This window comes from Neodiprion virginianus, chromosome 3 (genome assembly GCF_021901495.1).
Source record: "Neodiprion virginianus isolate iyNeoVirg1 chromosome 3, iyNeoVirg1.1, whole genome shotgun sequence".
Taxonomy (NCBI): domain Eukaryota; kingdom Metazoa; phylum Arthropoda; class Insecta; order Hymenoptera; family Diprionidae; genus Neodiprion; species Neodiprion virginianus.
Window position 1 is genome coordinate 35,282,644 of NC_060879.1, and position 20,505 is coordinate 35,303,148.

At 40.1% G+C, this 20,505-nt stretch overlaps 1 protein-coding gene across 6 annotated transcripts in view; it reads left to right on the forward strand.

Annotated features, from left to right (window-relative positions):
• The window catches only part of LOC124299848 (uncharacterized), a 124,712-nt gene that overhangs the window by 40,103 nt on the left and 64,104 nt on the right, over positions 1 to 20,505 (forward strand). The window lies entirely within an intron of this gene.

Consider the following 20,505-nt stretch of genomic DNA (forward strand, 5'->3'; position numbering starts at 1 on the left):
CTTTTTGATACGCGTAACGTTTGCAATGCCCTGCTACTTTGATGTAATATAAGTAAGTAGTAGGCATCCTGTGTATGCCCCGTTCTCGAGCAGCGTTCTCAGACTATTCTCGTTTTATCCTTTCAATTTTGATCTTCAAAATATTTATTAATTCTTTTTTCCATATTTTTTTTTTCTCCTCTTCTTATATTTCACCCCATCGCATCCTGTACGGTTGTAAAGGTCTCGTCGGAGAGGAAAACCGGCGTAGTAGTGTAAGATTTTTGTACGGTAAAAAGTCTGCATTCGTACAAACGTACGAAAGTACGCGGTAAGTAAAATACGAAAAAAGTATGTTCCGAACAGTGACGTATAATTTTGGAGTCTTTTTTTTTTCGTTTTTCTTTTTGTCTATTTTAGTTTAGCGCCGAATAGGGTACGGCCAACTACTTACAGTGAAATTTCTCTTTGAGCACAAAATAGTGATGTTCGTTACACGCGTACGGTATATATCGACAGGTTTCTCATTCTTCTTCGTCATTTTTATTTCCCTGTTAAATCATGGTGTATTATGGAATAGACGATAATTCGAAGGGAAGAATAAGTTTAGAAGTATAAACAAAAAGTGTTCTTTTTTTCTTCTTGATTAATGTTTGTTGAAAATATTATATATAATTGCCTGAAAGTATTATAATTTATTACAGAATAATGATTCTCTCGTTTGGAAATACATTTTAGCATAGTTAATTCATTACGTTACATTGATCTTTGAAATAAGCGAAGAAGAAAGGAATAACACGGAAGACCACACATCATTTTTATTTGATTTCCTTTTTTTTTTTTTTCAATAATATACGTATTATACGCAACAAGTACGTACACGATATGGATATATAATATGTATAGTTGAATGAGAGATATTTTTTACGAGTTCTTTCTTAATAACCGGCGAGAAGACCGAAAATTCTCAATCATATCACTGAAAGAAGACAAATTTCCACGCGTAGTAGAAATATTGCTGCGTATTATACATCTACGTCATTTATTGATATGTGCATTGTAATTCTTAGATGATATAACAGGAATCGCGACGAGAGATGTAACATGTGTAGGTATTTCATTGGAATTCCAAACCTCGCGGTTAGAACGATTTTTGCAAATTCGTTCTCTGCGGTGAATGGTATTGGAAATTTTTTCTCCACCTACTTCTTTCGCTGAATGAAATACACACACACACACACACACACATATATCTTCCTATCTTATGTCAATATTATTTTGTCAAAATGTAGCAGGGAGAAAGAAGAGTAATATAAAGAATGTGAAAAAATATTATTCGCCCACACCGCGACTTGCGCAAAAAAAAAAAAAAAACAACAAAAAAACAAAAAAAGAAACTAGAAATGGACAGAGAAATAAAGATTATGGTAAGATTTGTGATTGTTATCAATGCAAACTGTGTGTGTGTCAGATTAGAAACGGTGTAATTACATCGCTGAAGGATCATTGTCGTGCCAGAGGATCGAACGAGGGCTAACAAAAGGAATCCTATTAGCGGAGCGTCTGTATAACGTATTCGTATTACAACTCGTAATGCCCGATTTAACCTATTATGTTATTATCATCTTCATCGTCATTGTCGTCATTATTGTTATCATTATTATAACGTCATTATTATATACCGCGTATTTCTTGTAATCCATATTTCTCAAATTTGTTGAAACAAATTATTTTTCATTGTTGACGGGGGAAAAAAAGAGGGAGAAAAAGAGGCAAAAATCTCTTACGTGGAGGGGGAAAATTCCTTTCATTTTTCAGGATGTTTAATCGGTTTAAGAAGGTCGTCAGATTGGCTTTATAATTTTCTCTACGAAAGTACATGACTAAAAACGCTGTTGCAATTTTTTATTCTCCGAATTTTTCGACCCAGCGTATCTGAAATATGATTTATAAAACTTGAAAAAAAAACCAACTTTCACAAATCTAAAAATATTCAGAAAAATCTTATAGAATGTAACAAAATTTTTGAAATCTACCAGAAGATGGAGATTTCGTGAGTTCAAAAGATGAATTAAGGAAAATAAAATAATTACTATTATTGTTGGATTGCATTTTTTGACGTGAGAATGAGCATATATCAAAGCACGTTATAATATAATATGGGCTGGCAAATGTTTATTCAGAGAGTTAGAGGGAACCAAATATATTATGATAATATTTAATACGATTGACGATACAACGCATGAATACCGTATACAACAACGTACGTGCAATTATGCATATGTAACTTATAGTTTTGGTTTTTTTTTTTTTTTTTTTTTTTGTTTTTTCTTGTTAGAGCTATAAAAACGAACTCCCGCAGATGACAGGCATGCCCGGGAGATATTCTATTTCCGGTAAAAAGTTTTCACTCCTGTAACTCCGCCGCATGTTCACGATCCTTTTAACTATTTTCCGTTGTTCGCTTACTAACTCGATACGACAAGTTTCCAAAGAATATCAATATTCAGCCTTTGCTGCTTTTCTGCAAAGTATTACATGCTACTTAGGTATATTATCGTTTTATTTAGGTACGTACCTCGAATTGTATAAATGGTAGGCGGATTTACCCTTACATTATATTATGTACGTATAAATTGTCCATGTAAATTTGTCACATGTATAACGTAAAGTTTCAATTTTCGCTTGCCATTTTTCTTTTCCGGAATGACGACGTAATTATCTTTCTATACGGATTTGTTTCGCCTCTGAACCTCGTGCCTGATTGTAAGTGAATTTCACAGTCAACGGGAGATCGTGAAATCGTCTTTAAACTTCGCAAGCCTCTCTGTTTGTCGACGCGTATAGGCATGACAGTTACACCTGTCTACTTAATTCGCGATATTCTTACAACTTTACGGAATGTTGCGGAGGGCGCAGTTTCAATACGAGAATCTAATCTCTCGCTATCAATCTATATTATAATAAACACCGTTCCGTGCGGATAAATTCAGGGTCTGCGAGAGAGATGATATCTGCATGAATAGAATTGGAGCGATATATCGCGACGGAGTTGAGGGTGAACCGAGTATATATGTATAGAAACTTGGAATTGAACCCGTACGACGACGAAGACGAAGACGACGACGACGACGACGTTTCTGCAGAGAAAAGGCGAATTGTCGAATCTGCCGGGGAGAGTCGAGGGACCCGGTGATTCTACCTCTTGCAAGTCACAGTTGCCTTATTCACCGAAAACGTGACCCGATGACAACGAGTTTCTATTTCTATTCGGTGCAAATACATATATATATATATATATATATATATATATGTGCATGTAACATTATACATAGGTGTGCCCTATTGACAAAATCTCATCCGTCTTTCGTCCTGTGACAATTCGATTCGATGCCTCTCTTCAGAGTCAAGTACGTCTATAGGTAATCTGATATTCGGCGGGATTTACAATTGGAATTGAGAATTTATTTGAGAAGTGGAGGGACAAAAACTGACGGTTCGAAAATTGTTTGTTTTTTTTTTTTTTTCAAGTTTATCCAGAAAAATAAATGAGTAACGATAATTTTAGACATTTTTTATCACTGTGTTTGAAATGATTTTTAAAATGATTTTGGATTTATCTGGTTTTGATTAAACCTTACATGAATTTGTCCCTTTGTTTGACAATTTAATAATGTATCCGTAATACAAACGACTGGCCGGTGAAGAAATTTTTTCTTTATACTTATAGAATGAGTAGCCAAGTTGAGGACATGACTTTTTTTTGTTCAAAAAAAAGAATTTTTTTAAGTTACTAAAGGTTAGAAAAAATTATTAATTATGATCAATAAATTGTGGTTATGAAATATACAGCACTGGAAACCCGTTAGTGTGTGATTTAATTTTATTTCGCTTTTAGCAAATGAAATCAAATAAGTGTATATTTAATTGTTTATTGAACCATATAATCAATGGATTTATCCGCTTTTTATCACCCACTTCTCGTATAATTTGTTTGATAATATTTCTCGAGAGTTGTACGATTATCGATTATGAAGAGAGAGAAAGAGAGAGAGAGAGAGAGAGATAAAAAAAAATTATACTACGGTATAACCCTGGATATAAATTCCCGCAGGAGAGCGCATGGGAAAAGTTTAACGTTCTTACACGTCTACGTTTAAAGTACAGCGAGGTCGTGTTGCGTAATGTCGTAAATGAGAAGGAAGCTCTTTGCTCTTTTCGCCCTCTTTTCTCGTCGCCCAGCTTCGTTCCTTTTACTTGCTGTACCTACCGTTTCATTGAAGTACAGTTAACGCGACCCTGAGCCGTGTGCGTACCATAGTACCTATATGCACACGTAACTATAGTGGTATAGGATCTTGCATAGGTGGGTTTTACATCCTCGTCCTCGTCATCGTCGTCGTCTGAAGTGAAGGAGACGCTGTCGTCAAGGAGGAGGAGGAGGAGGAGGAGGAGCGTGTTACGGAAATCGCGTCACCGTCACGCATTTCTTTTTATACGTATGCACCTTACGTACGTCGATATCACGCACATACTCCTCCATACGTGAGCTTGAAAAGCTTTCGAGTGTCGCGTTTTTACCTCAATTTTCCACCTCTCCTTATGTCTTTCGCCTTCATACCCGGGTATTCGAATAATCCTCTTTCCTTCTCTTGGCTTTTCATTCCACCACACACTCGTTGCGACTTTATATGGATTTTAACATTTGACTATGTTCGGCACCGGCTTATTACACAGTTTTCGAACGAACAACGTACGTTCATTGTGCAACGTGTCATGGACGCCGAGTTCCAATTTCCAAGCGATTTCTGTGTAATCTTACAACGAGTACTGTAACATACTAGTTGAATCGAAAAAATCCTGCTGCAGTTTGTAACTTGCACCGCCAACCAGGCACCAATTCCAGTCTCCGTTTCAGGGATGAATTTATCCACCTCATTAGTCAACACCAAACGGCCGTCTTCAACGTGCTATCTCTCTAGTCTTGTTGCTACTGTAGCCACCCTGCAGCGATGAGAATGAAAAGGCGAGAGAAGAATGAGAGTAAGAAAAAGGAAGAGAAAAAGAAAAAGAAGAGACACGACGGTTACCTCATCTATTTGCGCCCCTGTGCTGCGCTGCGACATATGAATCAGTTCAAGTGCCCGACGACACTGTGTGTATAATATATTTAACTTTGATGGTGGAAAATTGTCGCAGACTTTTCCGTGCTTGAAGACTTTGCGTTAACAACACCTGTACGGAGACCCGGAGACTCGTTCAACGATGGTGTCGGAGGTGTGTGCGTTTGCCGCATGTCACGTTGTATACCTATCCAGGCACGAATGAGCTACCGCTAGCACTTCTCGCGTGTTTCACGGGCTTCACACGAAATTCATGGTAACCCTGTCGGACGAAAATCATTCCGACATTCAAACGCTTGTACAAATACGGTCACGCTACACTGTCTACTTAGTATTTGTCACCGTATTTGCTCGGTTGGATGGCTGCTTGCGTGTCACCGTGCGTAATTTACGAACAGAGGTGGTGGCTAGGCGGTAGCTGCTTTGGAAGAATGTGTTTATTCTACCGTTGGAGCGTTGGTCGGAGGAACGTGTTGTACGCAGAGCTTCGGATACTCCCGGCGTGTTTTCCATTCCTTGGGTCTTTCTTCTCTATTAATACTTTCCCTTATTACCAGCAAAAGGCATAACCATTCAGCTACCCCGTTACGATAATATAATACCCGAGCACTCGCATTAGCCCGAGTGTTTTGTCGACGATGAACGTATTCGGGGTCTGCTTCTGTACCTCCGAACCACTACCGCGTAGACACACATGCGTAAGAAGTCGCGGACGTAGTAAAACGAAAGGAACACAAATATTTGTAAGCTAAGTTATAGCCGCGAGGGACGGATCTCCTCCTCCCCTACCCATTGGGTATGGGATCGCATGTTCTACGGTAACCACGACCACGACCACGACCACGATGACGACGATGACGAGGCGAGGGTCTGCAAAGCTGCTGCTGCTGCTGCTGCTGCGTAACGAACGGTGAAACCTAGCGGGCTTGAGTGGCAGTTCAATTTATATTAATGAAAGCGTATATGCGACCTTTTACCTCTTAACTCATTTTATATCCTGACTCCCTTCTCCTCATGCTGTGTTATAGTTTCATAACGTGACTTCCTTTCTACCTGTTCTGCGGGGGGAAGAAAAAGAAAAATTTACACCGTTATTCCACACTCGAGTTGTACGGATATAACGTAATGTATGACCTATGCGTAGGTTGTAGGTATCGGCGTTCCTCTTCGAATGCGTGCTTGGATTTATTATGCATGTCATCACGCGGGGGTTTGATCATATGGTATTGTATGTCGGAGAAGGATGTCTTATTACAAAGATGAACGAGCCCCGCTGGTTGAATCGAAAGTTGGGGAAAGAGAGAGGAAATCGTTTTAAAAATATCCTGCAATGCCGTTGACTTGAATGATTGGAAACACGAAAGAAACAACCTTCCTATTACGTGGCAGGAATAATTATAAAGAAAATCGAGTAACTCAGGAATGTTTTCTGGTTTACCGTCTCTCGATTCAAACGGCGAGGCCCATTCGGACTTAAAAAAGAGACTACTGTCATTCGAAGCCAGTCTTGAACCATGAGACCATTCACCAATGACGCTGTTTTTCAAGAGTAACCACACGCGAGAGTGCAGCTGGTACCGATTTGTTGGAAACAATCTATGCCATGTATTTCGACAACAGACGCTTTCGTTGTATAACCAAAGCACACTTGATCCATGTACACGAATTACGGATTTCAGGGTAAAGCGCCCGTATTATACCTAGGTTGGATGAAATTGTTGGTCGAGTGATTCTCTCCGGGTTGAATGTATGAATATGGAATTTATATATCCTTGACGCGTGGCTGGCTGGCTGGCTGGCTGCTGGCGTCGAGGGAGACGTCGTCGTCGTCGTTGACGTAGTCGTGTCGTATTTACGTTGTCATTCGCGTCAGCACCGTTTCGGGAGGGTGACGTCCGTCTCGCCTCACCTCCTCCTCATCCTCCTCATCCTCCTCCCGGTTCGGGAACACCACTGGAGGTACGCCGCCGCCTCCGGAAATTGAAGGGACGAACCGAACAAACATTGACCATTGTTCCGCGCCACTACCGGACTACCGTATACCGTATACCGTATATCGTATATCGTATACCTACCGCCTTTACCGCTGTATCTGCGTCCATGCGTGTATACGACGCAGGTTGCTGCTGGGTAATGCACACAAGGTACGCGACGACACCTCCGCGCGGACGTCTGGGACAAGCACGAACACCCACGAGGTACTCGCATCGCCGCCTCCTACGTACGGCAGTACGGCTAATGACATAACCTGCGTGACGTTTTCATCCATGTATCGTATTACCTTGTTATAGGTATGTACCTACATCGTGGAAAAATTATGAAATACCGTGCAGATTGGACACGGCGATGATGCCGGTCGGGAGGGTATCGAAAAAACATTACCACGAGTAGTGGCGTAATCTCTTCGGGTGCACATTGGTGTACGAATCGAAATTGTTTTTCAAAAGAAAACTGCCTTTTTTTCTTACAATACCCTGATAACGCCACGTTATGGTATTAGAGCAAATGTTAATTAGTGACCGAACGACAAGAGTATCGTGGAATTCAATCAAGACTGGAGTTGCATCGCTATTTGAGTGTTAATTAGGTGTATCGTATTGAATATGAACGCGCTCGATTATTTTATGTGATTTAAAAATAACTTCGTTTATTTACATCGTTCTCCTGATTTGCGGTTTCGAATTGTTTCAAGAAAATAGTACCTACGAATTTTTTTTTTTTTTTATTCATCACCGAGGACGAAACGTGAAGTTTGTTGAAAACACTAAAGAAACGGGAGACGAATAATTGGGTTACGAATTAGTTTGGTACAGAGTACTGATCGTTAATCTTTAATTAGAATCTAAAAAGCAGCCAATTTCTGAAACCACCCTTGTTTCATAGATTCTCAACAGTGCTCTGTTGCCGTGTCATCACGTCATCAACAATGCCATGTACTTGCAATGAAATTGTTTCATTTGCAAAACGTTAACGAACAACAACTGATAATTAGGCTATTCTTCATCGAGGGGTTTTCGAACATGACTCTGCCAATATCAGAAAACGTATCCGGCGAGGTGAACAACCGCTAATGTCTATATCCAGTGTCAATGTTAACCCCTTGGCTTGGAATTGGATCATAATTTTCCAAGGGTGAGAAAGCCGCCGCGACACTTGAGCTGGTGTTATGTTATAAGATACATGTACCTATGCACATATATGTGTGTATATCAGGTATATACGCGCGGTTGGCGCGTACTTTGGCGGATGGATGACGGGTGTAAAGTAATTGGTTGATTCCTTTCGTTGGCGTGTTAATTCCGGACGATCGTCGAGAGGTAGGGAAAGGAGAGAAAGAGAGAGTCAGGTCGACGCTGGAAATGTCAGACAAACAGCTGCATAATAAACGGGGGTTAGCGAGAAACTAGCGGCATTGCTGGTTAAATCAAATCACCTGTCACATTAGTTGCTCTCCAGTTACCACCCGGCTTCTCTCTGCCATTTCGTTGCGCCCCCGTACTTCACCCCGGCTCGACGTCACCTGGGGACCGACAGTCAGCCAACCAACCAGCCAGCCTATTTGGATACGGAACGGAATGGAACGGAACGGCTAATATGCTAATTGCATAATACAGCGGTCGCGGGATTATCTTGAAATTTCGCACCGGAGCGGAATTCTCTCGGATAGGGAGATGGAGATAGATAGATAGAGAGAGAGAGAGAGGGAGGGAGGGAGAAGGGGGTGCGTCTTACTTCTCCGTGACAATCATCGTTACCACTGCCTCATACATTCACCCACCCTACCATACCCTACTCCCCAGGCCCTATCCTTCACCCTCTGTACTCCGTTACGTCGGCTCCCGTTTTCCCATCTTCACAGCGTTCACGTCCCTTGAACCTTCGAGCGCAGTCCCTCGTCACGAACGAACAAAGGAATCCCTTCTCGGCATAAAAAGGGTTCAACTGTTGGGCAAAGTTCTGCTGCCGGGGTTATGTTATACACTTCGTAACACGTTGAATAGACGTCCGTGACGTTAGCGGCTGCCTGCCTCTGCCCGTCTCTCTCTCTCTCTCTCTTTCTTTATCTAACTCTTGTGCGTTAGTAAGTTCTAGATAGATATTCCCGTACAGGAGAACATAGACTGCAGCCGGTGTAAAAGTGACTCTAAGACTCCTTTAAACCACTCTGGACTCTAGACTTGGGTCGTATCGTCTCTCCAGAGTTTCTCTACCGAACCTGAGGAGAGAAGGGAAGGGAGAAAGAAGGAAAGAAAGGAAGAAAGTAGAGGCAGGTTGGCGGCGCGTGTCACGTCGATGTCGTGTCTGCAAATATTTGTCTCCCCCGCTTTCTCGATGCTACGCGATTGGAAAGAGCAGCGTTCGCTTCTACTCTTATACCCTTGTGTCCATAATATATGTACGTTTCTCCGTGCCTTCCATTTTCCTCCTCCTCCTCCGCTTCCTTCTCACTCACATCGCTGACTGTAATAACTACTTCCGTCCGATTCAATTCTTCCATTAGTTTCATTTTTTTTCGTCTGATATTACATACCTATTTTACTATTTCAATATTGTATAAAGAAAGGTTTGTAAACTCTGGAGACGAAATGTCTGACTGTGTCTCTGCACTTTTCACCGTCCTTCGTTCGCTTGAAATTCAAATCCTTCAATTTGACGTTAACCCTTTCAGTTACCCAATTCAGTTTTCTTTTTTTTTTTTTTTTTTTTTTTCTGTCACGGAAGTGCACCTATACGTTTCCTGTTTACTTTTCGACGCTGAATGCTAATCTGATGTCAAAATTGAATACAATCAATAAGAACCCCTAAAGTTGTGAGTGAAAACAGGGTGAATTGTCAAAGTTATCTTAGACAGTGGTCTTGAATGAGATTTGCTTGATGTATGCACCCCTAAGGAGGGTGAATATTACCCCTAGGCATTGAATTTTGTAAATCCAATGGCCATTCTGAGATCTCCGTTTGTCAGCCAATGAATTCCAAGCGTTTTTAATATTCGTTTAATTATAAAATTTCTCCACCAACGAATTACATTAACGAAAATACGGTTTTTTTCTTTGCATTTGTTTATTTACAATAATTACAAACAATTACGAATTCCCAAAAAATCATAATCATGCGAAGACTTGAATATTTTTTTAACCTGAAAATGCAAAAAAAAAAAAAAAAAAAAAAAAAAAGAAGAAAAATAAAAGGCAGGATAGGGCCAAAAACAACTTGTCCCTGCGAATGACTGGCTCAGCTGTAAAGTGCGAGGGATCAGCGCTATTCCCTCGAAATGCGATGGGCGAACACCGTTCGTGCAAGTCCTCGCTCTCCCTCTCCCTCTCTTTCTCTCTCCTAAGGGTGCTTTCACATTGATTAGTTAATCCGTCGTCGACCGGCTCTCAACTCGATTGCGCTGTACGATACCTCGCATCTCCGTGTCAGTGCGATGATGTGTGTCTTCGTCCACCCCTTTTCGTCATTCATCCCGCATCACCGCCCTCTTTCTTCCTGTCCCCGTCACGCGGTGTTTTCTCCTTCCGTCTTGTTTTTCACCTCCCTTCCATTTCACGAAGAAAAAAATAACGAACGACAATGCAACAAAAGGGAAACAAAAATTCTGCTACACCCCCCGCATTGTAATTAAATACTTGGCTGGAAACCAAAAGACTGTGACGCGACTTTCTCGTTGTCTCTACCGCATGACGTCGTCGTCGGCGTGTAAAGATGCATACGTGGTACGAATCACGTGTGTACCGCAGAGATATGTTGGTATAGAACTGCAGTCTCATATCGTTGCCGGTTTTACCCTTCGTATAACTGCACCGTTGGGCAACGTGTACTTGCCATGCTTCAACTCCGTACTGAATAATAGAACGGCTCTCTGAGACGACGACGATGCGGAAGCCATCTTGGATATATGTATGCGCCTTGTATTATGGAACGGTTTTCTGGGTGAATGGAAAACTTTGACGGTTTTTTTTTTTTTTTTACTCTCAGCCCTTTGCGTTATTACCGCGGACGGAGGTACGCACGTAACTTGAAGAAAAATTCGAATTTCTTTTCGAGGGCTTTGAAAAAAGAAAAAAAAAAAATGTAAAAAAACTTCAGCCCGTCCGTTCAAATATCCTCTTTTACCGCGGATTGAGTATTGCGTGCAGATAGCGATATAAGAAATGAAATATCTGCGATATCGCGGTCAAATTGTACCGGCGGATAAAGTTTGGCAATTTTTTTCACCCTGTCTTTTGGTGGGTATATACATATGTATACACACACACACGCATGTATAAACGCGGTACCGCCAGCTCTTCTTTTATCATTCTTCATATAACTAATGTCTCGTATTCCTGTTTTATTATTTTACTTACATAGTTGATCACCTCGAGCCTCCGTGCAATGCGGAGTTTATTGTCCCGGTAGTTTTCTTTTTTTCTTGATCCTTTTTCTCTCTTTTTTTTTTCGTTTCTCTTTTGCGAGCAGTTTTCCCGGGATATGTTTGGATCTTGAATACGGTATAAAAATGTGGGGTTTTTGCCCTTCTTTTATATGTATACGTAGATATATATATATATTTACCGTACGGAAAATATATCTAGTCAATCAGTGGTCATTTTATTGTCATGCGATACGTTCCGGGGATTTGTGCAGAGCTCGTTCGTATAGTTTGGCGGCGTTAAAGAGCGAACTGTAACGTCAGAGATAAATGCTGTTTTCCTCTTCTCTTGGTTATATCTGCAAAATGAGTGATAGGCTCTGCGTAACATTCGGACACACCTTGTATACAGCCATTTACGGTCCGTTGATGCGGGAGATTGGCCAAAGCTCGATGAAACGACCCGGCATAGCGGAAAAGGAGGACTTATATTTCTCTCTTTGGTTGTATAAATCGTTCGCAATTCCATTCCAGGTGCGCTGAGGTCGTCACGAAATTGCAAAAATCCGCAGATGCTTAACGGATATTTCATAAACCGATTCGCAAAACGATTGGAAAGTCTTTGTAGCTTTCGTTTTCACCGTCAATTATACTTTCCACCGTGTGTCCGATAAAATTTTGCAACGCCGTTTATACACGTGCCGGAAGTTTGATGTCATTTTTCGCCGAGATTTCGCGACGTTGCCTCTTTTTTTTTTTTTTTTTTTATTTGCCGTCATTCAATTTTCGCGGATGATCCTCGGGATCAAGTTTCTCGCAGGCACAACGCCACGATATATTTTTTCCAATTTTCCATCTCGCGATGATTCCTATTTGGCTCGTTTCATCGACTGAAATTTTATTGCCTCAATTTCGCCGAAACATTTTGCCGATCTAACACGTGTGTACTGTATATGTACATATATACTTTATACACATATGTACGTTTGTACGTAAATACACGATGAAACGTATACAATTTTTAAACCTTTATTTCTCAAAGCAACGCTTGTCGTATATATTCGCTCTTGCCAATTTTTTACACAACAATATTAGACAGAGAGACGGGTCCTCGTTGTTACAAGGCTGATATCCCGCCGCTAGATATTGGAACGAGCGAGTTTGAAACAAATGAATATTGTTAATTAGAATATCGCATGACATGCGACCTCGTTGTGATTGAAAAACTGAAATTGGGCGTAATGAGTAGGTAATTATTTTCCATATTCGAAATATGTTTCTCACATTTTCTCGGCCGCATTGGAATATTTCAGCTATAAGATAATCGGAAAGGTGATTCTTTTCGCTTTCATTTAATACATATGTTTTTGATATTTGAATATCGGGTCGGCAAGATATGCACGATTTTTTAAACAAAATCGTGGGTTGGGGCAAGTCGTCACATGTGAAAATAATTTCCCGACAACTTGTCCCATTTCGACTTTTTCATGGTTTTTGGAGTCCGGGTCAAGTTTTGCGGGATTTTCGGAGTCCGTGGCGAATTTTTCATGGGTTTAGGGATTTTCGGGATCTACGTCGATCGTTCCGTGGCTTCCAGGAAAAGATACAACGGAGAAACGAATTATCGCTTAAAAATATACATCGATAACCAGAGTTTCATCACTTAAAAACAAAAACAAGAAAACAAAGGTGCGAGAAAAAGTTATTCGACATTTTTTTTTTAACCAGTTTTCGTCATTTAAAATATTTGAATGAGAATTTTTTTTTTTTTTCTTTAAAATTTCGATCAACTCTATTCAGACTTGCTTCGGAACAGCCACGAACATTGTCTAGGTGCGCAAAGGGTCCATCTACAGTGCCCGTATTCGAATTGAACGAAATTTTTATTTGAAAAAAAAAAAAAAAAAAAATAGGGTAGAATTCTGAAAATCAGAGAGTAAAAAGTGTGACAACTAGCCCTTGTCTCCCCTACGTAGTGTATAGATTGCAGTACGTTATAGATTATACACACGTATATAACGTACGGAAAACCTGTCAATTTAAAAAGTCAATTTCACTCGTCGACGGTGAAATTCTTGGCGCGTACGTTGCGTTATATTATACCTATGTATATTATTTTACCTATGTATTCCGATATGTTTGCGGGTATTGTGTATTATACGTACAGTCGCGTCAGTTTCACGCGTGCTTTTTATAGACGCGTAGAGGGAAAAATCAATCCTCGGGAGTTTGACCCTTGTAGCCCTCTAGCCGATCGTTAACCACCGGATCCCGAACCAATGACGCTGAAGTTTCCCGATTTTTTCACCGACGAATCGCAGAGTCGGGAGGTTCCGGAATTGTTACCTGCGCGTAGTACAAATAAACTTTATTCCACGTGTTATCTGGGAACTTTTTTTTTTTTTTTTTCTGTTTGCAGATTTTTAGATGAATTTTCTAATTCTATCGAAATCGTCGAATACTTTGGTATCTGGGCGTTTTACTTCTTCTATTTAAACACTTTTTCGACGTGTTTCGAGTGAAAAATTTTCTGTTCCGATACCCCTGACCTTGATTATTCGTCCCTGGAAAGCGGCCAGCTTTTTTAGCCTCGTTCCCCCGAGCCATGATACGAGTAAATGCAGGAAAGCCTAGGTTATCAAGTCCCCTTACCTCTCTGTACGTAAACACCCACTACTATTCGCTCGGTTCATTTTACCGAACCCTTCTGATCCGGAAGAAATTTCGCCGGATCTCGTGCTATTGAATTGATCATCGGTGACCTGTGCGAATAGTTTCCCCCTCTTTCACCCCTCCTCCCCCTCTTCCGCACGTCGATAAATTATGCCAAACTTTTGAATTTACGGACGTTTCGGCCGTTTCATATTCCCTCAATCAGCACAATCGTGCAAATATCGAACGTCTTAAGCTCGTTAAAATTTATTATTCATATCTAGTACGGGAAACCTGTCCTCTTACGTTTCTTTTTCAAACACGCAAATCGAATCGGCACTTTAATTCCGATCGATCTTCAAATCAATCGGTCTGCAATCAATCAGTACCGAAGCTATATACATATGTAAGCGGTATTTGTACCAGGTATAATATAATGGCGGTATTTTATCAGGCGTTTGTGGGAATTCAGGGTGCGTGTATAACTTGTGTACAGGATATGAGATTGTACGTAATTCGGCCGGTGGTAAAGATTAACGGCTTCTCGTGGTCGGTGCTAGGAAATTTCGAAGTCATCGTAACCCAAGAAGAGTGCCGTGCAGGTTGTTTGCTTCCGCAGTTAAAGGTACTTACTTACTTACTTTCTTTCTTTCTTGCTTGCTTGCTTACTTATTCACTTACTTGTACGAAGGTTCTGTGCAGCTTGCGCGTAGGGCGAGAGACGAGTGGATTTCACACTCCGTTAGTTTTACAAGCATTTAATTAACACCGACGTGTGGATACCAAATTGTTTATCACGTTGTTGGTACAACGTTCGTATCAACCGTAACTCATCGTTCGAGCAATTGAGAAACTATAATTACAAAGTTTCGATCCGTTTCGCCGTCGTCGTTGTCGTCGTCCGTGGCATCACTGAGCTTTCCGATAAATACCAACGGTGAACACCCGGTGCAGTGTTTACTAATTACAAGTTATAGTTTTGATGAAAAATACTTCTCTCTACAGATATAACGTATACTGTGTTATCATTCGGATGTATGCATGTACGGATAAATGTTTACCGGAGCGGGGTGGTTGAAGTTTTGAATTAGAAAAGTTTCGAAAGCGCCTAATTCCGAATTATTTGGCGACGAAACTTGAAGTTATGGAATCTAACTATTACGAAACAACGAAGCTTCGAATGGTCGGAAACCCGACGGCTCAAAGTTCCGAAATGCAAGATTCCGATAATTCAAGTTACGATGCGCGTGGAATTACGGAAATTAAAATATAATCACACAGCGTAGTTTATTCGACGAGAATGGGTGTGAAAAATCGGGAAAACCGAAAATCACAACGACGAGGATTCCGAACGTAAAAGTATGGAGAATCCAAAACGAAGAAACATCAAAGAGCTGCAATTTCACCAAAGCCAGAAATTGACAGAATTGAAAATATTCGAACGTTCGGAATTTCGATGGTTCGGATTTTGAAATTTTCTCATTTTCGCACTTTCGGAACTTTGACTCGTCGGGTTTCTGACGATTCGAAACTCTGACGTTTCGTCAAAGTTTGATTTCTTCGCTTCAAGTTTTGACACCAAACAACTTCGAAATTTGGCGCTTTCGGAACTTTTCAAATTCAGAATCTCAACTTCGCCCCTGTATACCTCCAAGTTCGCATCTGCGCGGTTGTAGAACCGTTGGGACGAAGCAATCGAAAAACTTTTTCAAGCTTTCTTGTCGTATTATTGTAGGTATATTTTATTTATGTAACATATCCGCAAATGGCCGGCTGGCTTGTAATACCACCTGCACCACCGTGGCGAATGCATCGATCGTTTTCACGATTGTACCGTATCGTGCACTTTACTTGGGTACGTAGATTTTGTGTCAGTCTGTCTAAACTGTCCTTGTCTGGGATGGTGAAATGACTTCAAAAGTAAAAATGACAAGCAAAAGTTTGTTCGACACGTTGTTATTACGTTGTCGAATTGTATTTTCAAAATTCTATAATTAACGAGTCGATGCCACTCTGACGGCGCTCACTGATTGCGAGCTTTTTGGAACGCGATTTGTTCCTGGAATCCGTATTTCACCTCGTGTGCGGAAAACAGGGTGGGCGTAATTTCCTCTTTGAAAAACATAAATCCAGATGAAAAACTCAGTAACTCGGTACATTTCTTTTTTTTTTTTTTTTTTTTGACAACATAAATATGCTATAAAATTTTCACATCAGCTCTCTCATCAACTACATTTTTATTACGTTAGTATATATAGCGATCAATGTGGATAAGAAACTTGTTCCAGTGGCACAACAAAATGTATTATTATAATAATTATTACTATTATATATATTGTATACGTTTTGTTGCGATTAATGAAAATATACAAAACTTGAAACAAAAAAGTTTTACGTAAAAGAATTTAAAAAAAATTAACCAGTGCTTTGTAGAATAACAAATTTTGATTTGCTTACTCCGATGTTCAGCTACATGTACTAACAATTTTTCCGACGAATATAAATAAAAATTGCGTGGATATTGAGAGAATATGTAACGTAACTCGGGTATTTTCTCACTCTGGTGAAACAACGTAGATTCAACTAGCTATTTTTCCTTGCACAGTGTCCACAGAGAATGAAAGAAACTGAAATCGAGTATAACGGGGATTGTTTACCGAGTGTAAATATTTCTCGCTTCACTACAATTTTCATCTCAGTTTCAAGTATTTGTTATTTCTCGTATGTCTGTTTGTTCTTCTGAATTCCGTGCAATTTGGTATATATCGGAATCGCATTCAGCCAACCCGAAAGGGGTTTCGTGCTAACCCGTTATTTATCAAAGCTGAGGAGAATCAATTCAGCAGTTATCAACCCTCGAGACGAGGACTTTGTCTGTACGTAACGATTCTGCGGAACGTCGCGGTGACAATAATTAGTTCTCGAGGACGTGAAATGACGCATAAGACAAAGTGAACCGCCGTTTTAATCCTGGTATGCAGAGGTACTAACTACCGGAATTACTCACGAGAATCGTCTGGATTCGGTGGGACTCTCCTCTCTCCTCTCCTCTCCTCTCCTCTCCTCTCCTCTACTCGGTGGACCGGCCGCAGCATTACGGAGGATGGATTTTTTATTCTTCTACTTTTCAGTCACTCGTATACATAATGTATGTATATTAAGGTGTACCAAAATAAAATAAAAATTTTGTTTTGTTTTCAAACTCGCATCAAATTTTAGGTATAGCATCTCAAATACTATGTCTCATCCAAATATGATCTCTTAATTATTGATATTTAGAGGTGCCTATTTTGTTTTTTCCATTATTTACAATTAAATAACGCGTAAAGAAAAATTGTAAAATTTTCCAATTTTTCGTATCTCGTAAGTGGTTTGACTTATAAACTATCCGAATACAGATTCTTGTAGGCAATTTCACGCTTTATAAAAAAAGTAACGAGATAGAATTTTCCTAACTCCAACCGATTAAGAGATATTCGTATACGACTCAATACTTATAGGCGAATATCCCGTAATCGGTTAGAGATAGGAAAATTTTATTTCCGTACATTTTTTTCAAATAGATCGTCAAATTTCCTGTACGAATCTGTATTTAGATAGTTTATAAATCGAGTCATTTAGGTACGCGCAAAAAAAAAAAAAAAAAGAATGAATCAAAATTTTCCAATTTTCTTCGCGTGTTGTTCAAATGGAAAATGAAAAAAAAAAACAAAAAACAAACCAGGCACCTCTAAATATAAGTACTAAGAGCTCATATCTGGATGAGATACATGTACCACTTGAAATGCACTACCGAAATTTTTATGCGCGTTTAATAAAAAAAAGAAAACAATCCCTTTCTATTTTGCCACCCCCTAACGTATGTGTATACTTTTTTGTCTCTGGTTTTTCACTCCTTTGTACTTCCCGCAAGCCTTCTGCTTCCGATGCACTCCGCGGTGCTGTTACGTGCTGCACCGGTGGTGGTGCCCCGGTAATAAGGACCATTTACAGCGTGCCTTGCTAACAACTCGAGGGATATACACTGAGCAGACCCACCGCCCTTCATTCCTTTTTTCCTTCCTTCCACGTAAACGCAGCCATTACGATAAAGCCAGCCGGCAGGCTCTCCGTTACCGATGTGCGGGGCAATGATGGTTATCCTGAAAACATCTCTTCTTCACTTCTCGTTCCATGTACCTGCAATTTGATACCTCTCTAGTCTCGCTTCTACACGACTGGCAATATTGCAGACAGAGATTATCTCGGAATAATTCCTGCAAATTTATGTTTTTATTATTTAATTGTTTGTAATTAAACTGAAAATATATCATCATGCGACTATAGCGCTGTCGTGTCAGTCGAGTTTGAGTTTTTGTTTTGTAAACGTGAAATTAATCGAAAACTCGTTTTAATACGATAAACGATGAAAAATTATCAGTTATCGTCGTGATTTTTTTGCCGTTTTCTTTCACGTCAGGCAATTGTGCAACATCGATTGATAACCTGGACTGTATATTTCTCAGTATATACCATCCGTACATCGTACAGTGTGCCTAGAAGCAACTATTCTCAGTACGTTTCTTATTCGCCTTCTTCGCGGTTTTCTCTTACAACATTAATACCGTGAACTCGGGGATCTTACCGCGGTGTATAGAATAATATGGAGCGTCGCGGGATGATGCGAAATTAAAGTTAAAAGCAGAAGTGGTGGAAACTGTTCGGTAACGAGTCGATTTTCTCTGTTCAAGAGCTGAGCGAAAAGGTAAAATTGTGCAGAAAGCATTGCTTTTCTCGGAGCGGTACAAGTGCATTCTGGGAATTCCATAGGACAAAAGGGAGTTGCCCATCTGCAGTACTGCAGTCGTACGTGGGAATGAGACTCTCTTCTCTTCTCTCCTCTTCTCTCCTCTTCTCTTCTCTTCTCTTCTCGCCACGGTGAATTGCCTCCATTGATTATCGCTTTAGCGAGTCAATAGCTTTTCCCGAGCTCTCGATTTGACCTCCTCCTCGTCCTCCTCCTCCTCCCCGCCGTACACCTTCTTTATACACACACAACGCAACCTTTCGTGGGTATCGAAACGGTGGAAAACAACTCGTCGATGTTGGGCATTTTTCTTTGTACCTTTTCACCGAATCGTTCGACGAAAGTCATATGTTTGCGTTTGATACGGGTCTTCGGAAAATGATCTCGTGTGTCTGGATTAACTGAAATTGTTGTTAGAAATTGAATAACGAACTTTGAACATAGCGCGTGCAATTTATTAGCACGATTAAATGCCAAATATACGAACGATTCGAGATATAAAAATCGTCTCGGAAATTTGTGCAGAGTATTTTTTATCTAATTAATTAACATCTCGCGAATAAGATGAATTACAGAGATACGCGGGAGAAGATACATAAATGAAGGTATCCGGTATCGGTAAACCTTGTCTTATACGCATTAAACGGTTATACTATACTGGTTTAAAAAATGTCGTTTTAATTGCCACCTTGCCAGGCAACTTCGGCACTTTATCAATCTCAATTAAGTCTAGATTAGTTTGATCGTTTAACGGATCGAGGATAAGAAATAGTGTACAGGTATGCTTGAGGTGCGGAATGAATTGATGTTCAAGTGACTGTGAATTAAGTTAATATTCCTACTGTCGAGATAACCGTCGGTTGCTCGTCTTTTATTTATGCACTTTGATTTCGGTCACTCGTAACACTATACGACGTAGTATACGATACGTGAGAAAAGCTGCTGCATCGTTGTTCCGTTGTTATAATATTCACGAAGACTTGAAGCAATGTTTTAGCGAATATGCGAAAACCGGGATCGCCGAGATTATTCACAGGAAAATCAAGCAAATGATTTCAATTCGTTAACATTTTGATTTCGAATGATTATCGTGGATTTCTAATGTCACCGTTGATTTCCAACGATTACCGAGTATTCTAGGCATTTTTCAGTGATTTCTGGAGTGGATAGAATCACCCGTCATGTCTGAAAATCACCTAGAACGCTGTCCAAGTTATCACGTATCTGAATTGAAATCGATTGACAAGATTGTACAAGACGATAGAATGCCAACGAAATGACAACTGCTGAAAACGTTTCACTCCAACGATTCCAATGATTTGGTAGCGACAAGTGTACGTTTTGATAATCTCTTTATTTGTTTTCCCTTGGAACGCACGAAAATTGAGATATCGCGGCGGTATCAGCGAGATTTACCGTAAAAAACGAAGAAAAAAATTGTCCGTATTACTTTGCAACTTCCTTGTTTTTCGGTAAAAAAAATTAGAAATTTTGAAAATGAATTTCACTACGACGAGAGAAAAAGAAAAAAAGAAAAAAGTCATCGCGACGCGAGACTGACCTCTTATACTTACGACGACTTCATTGAGCGAATATCCCGACCCTCGGAG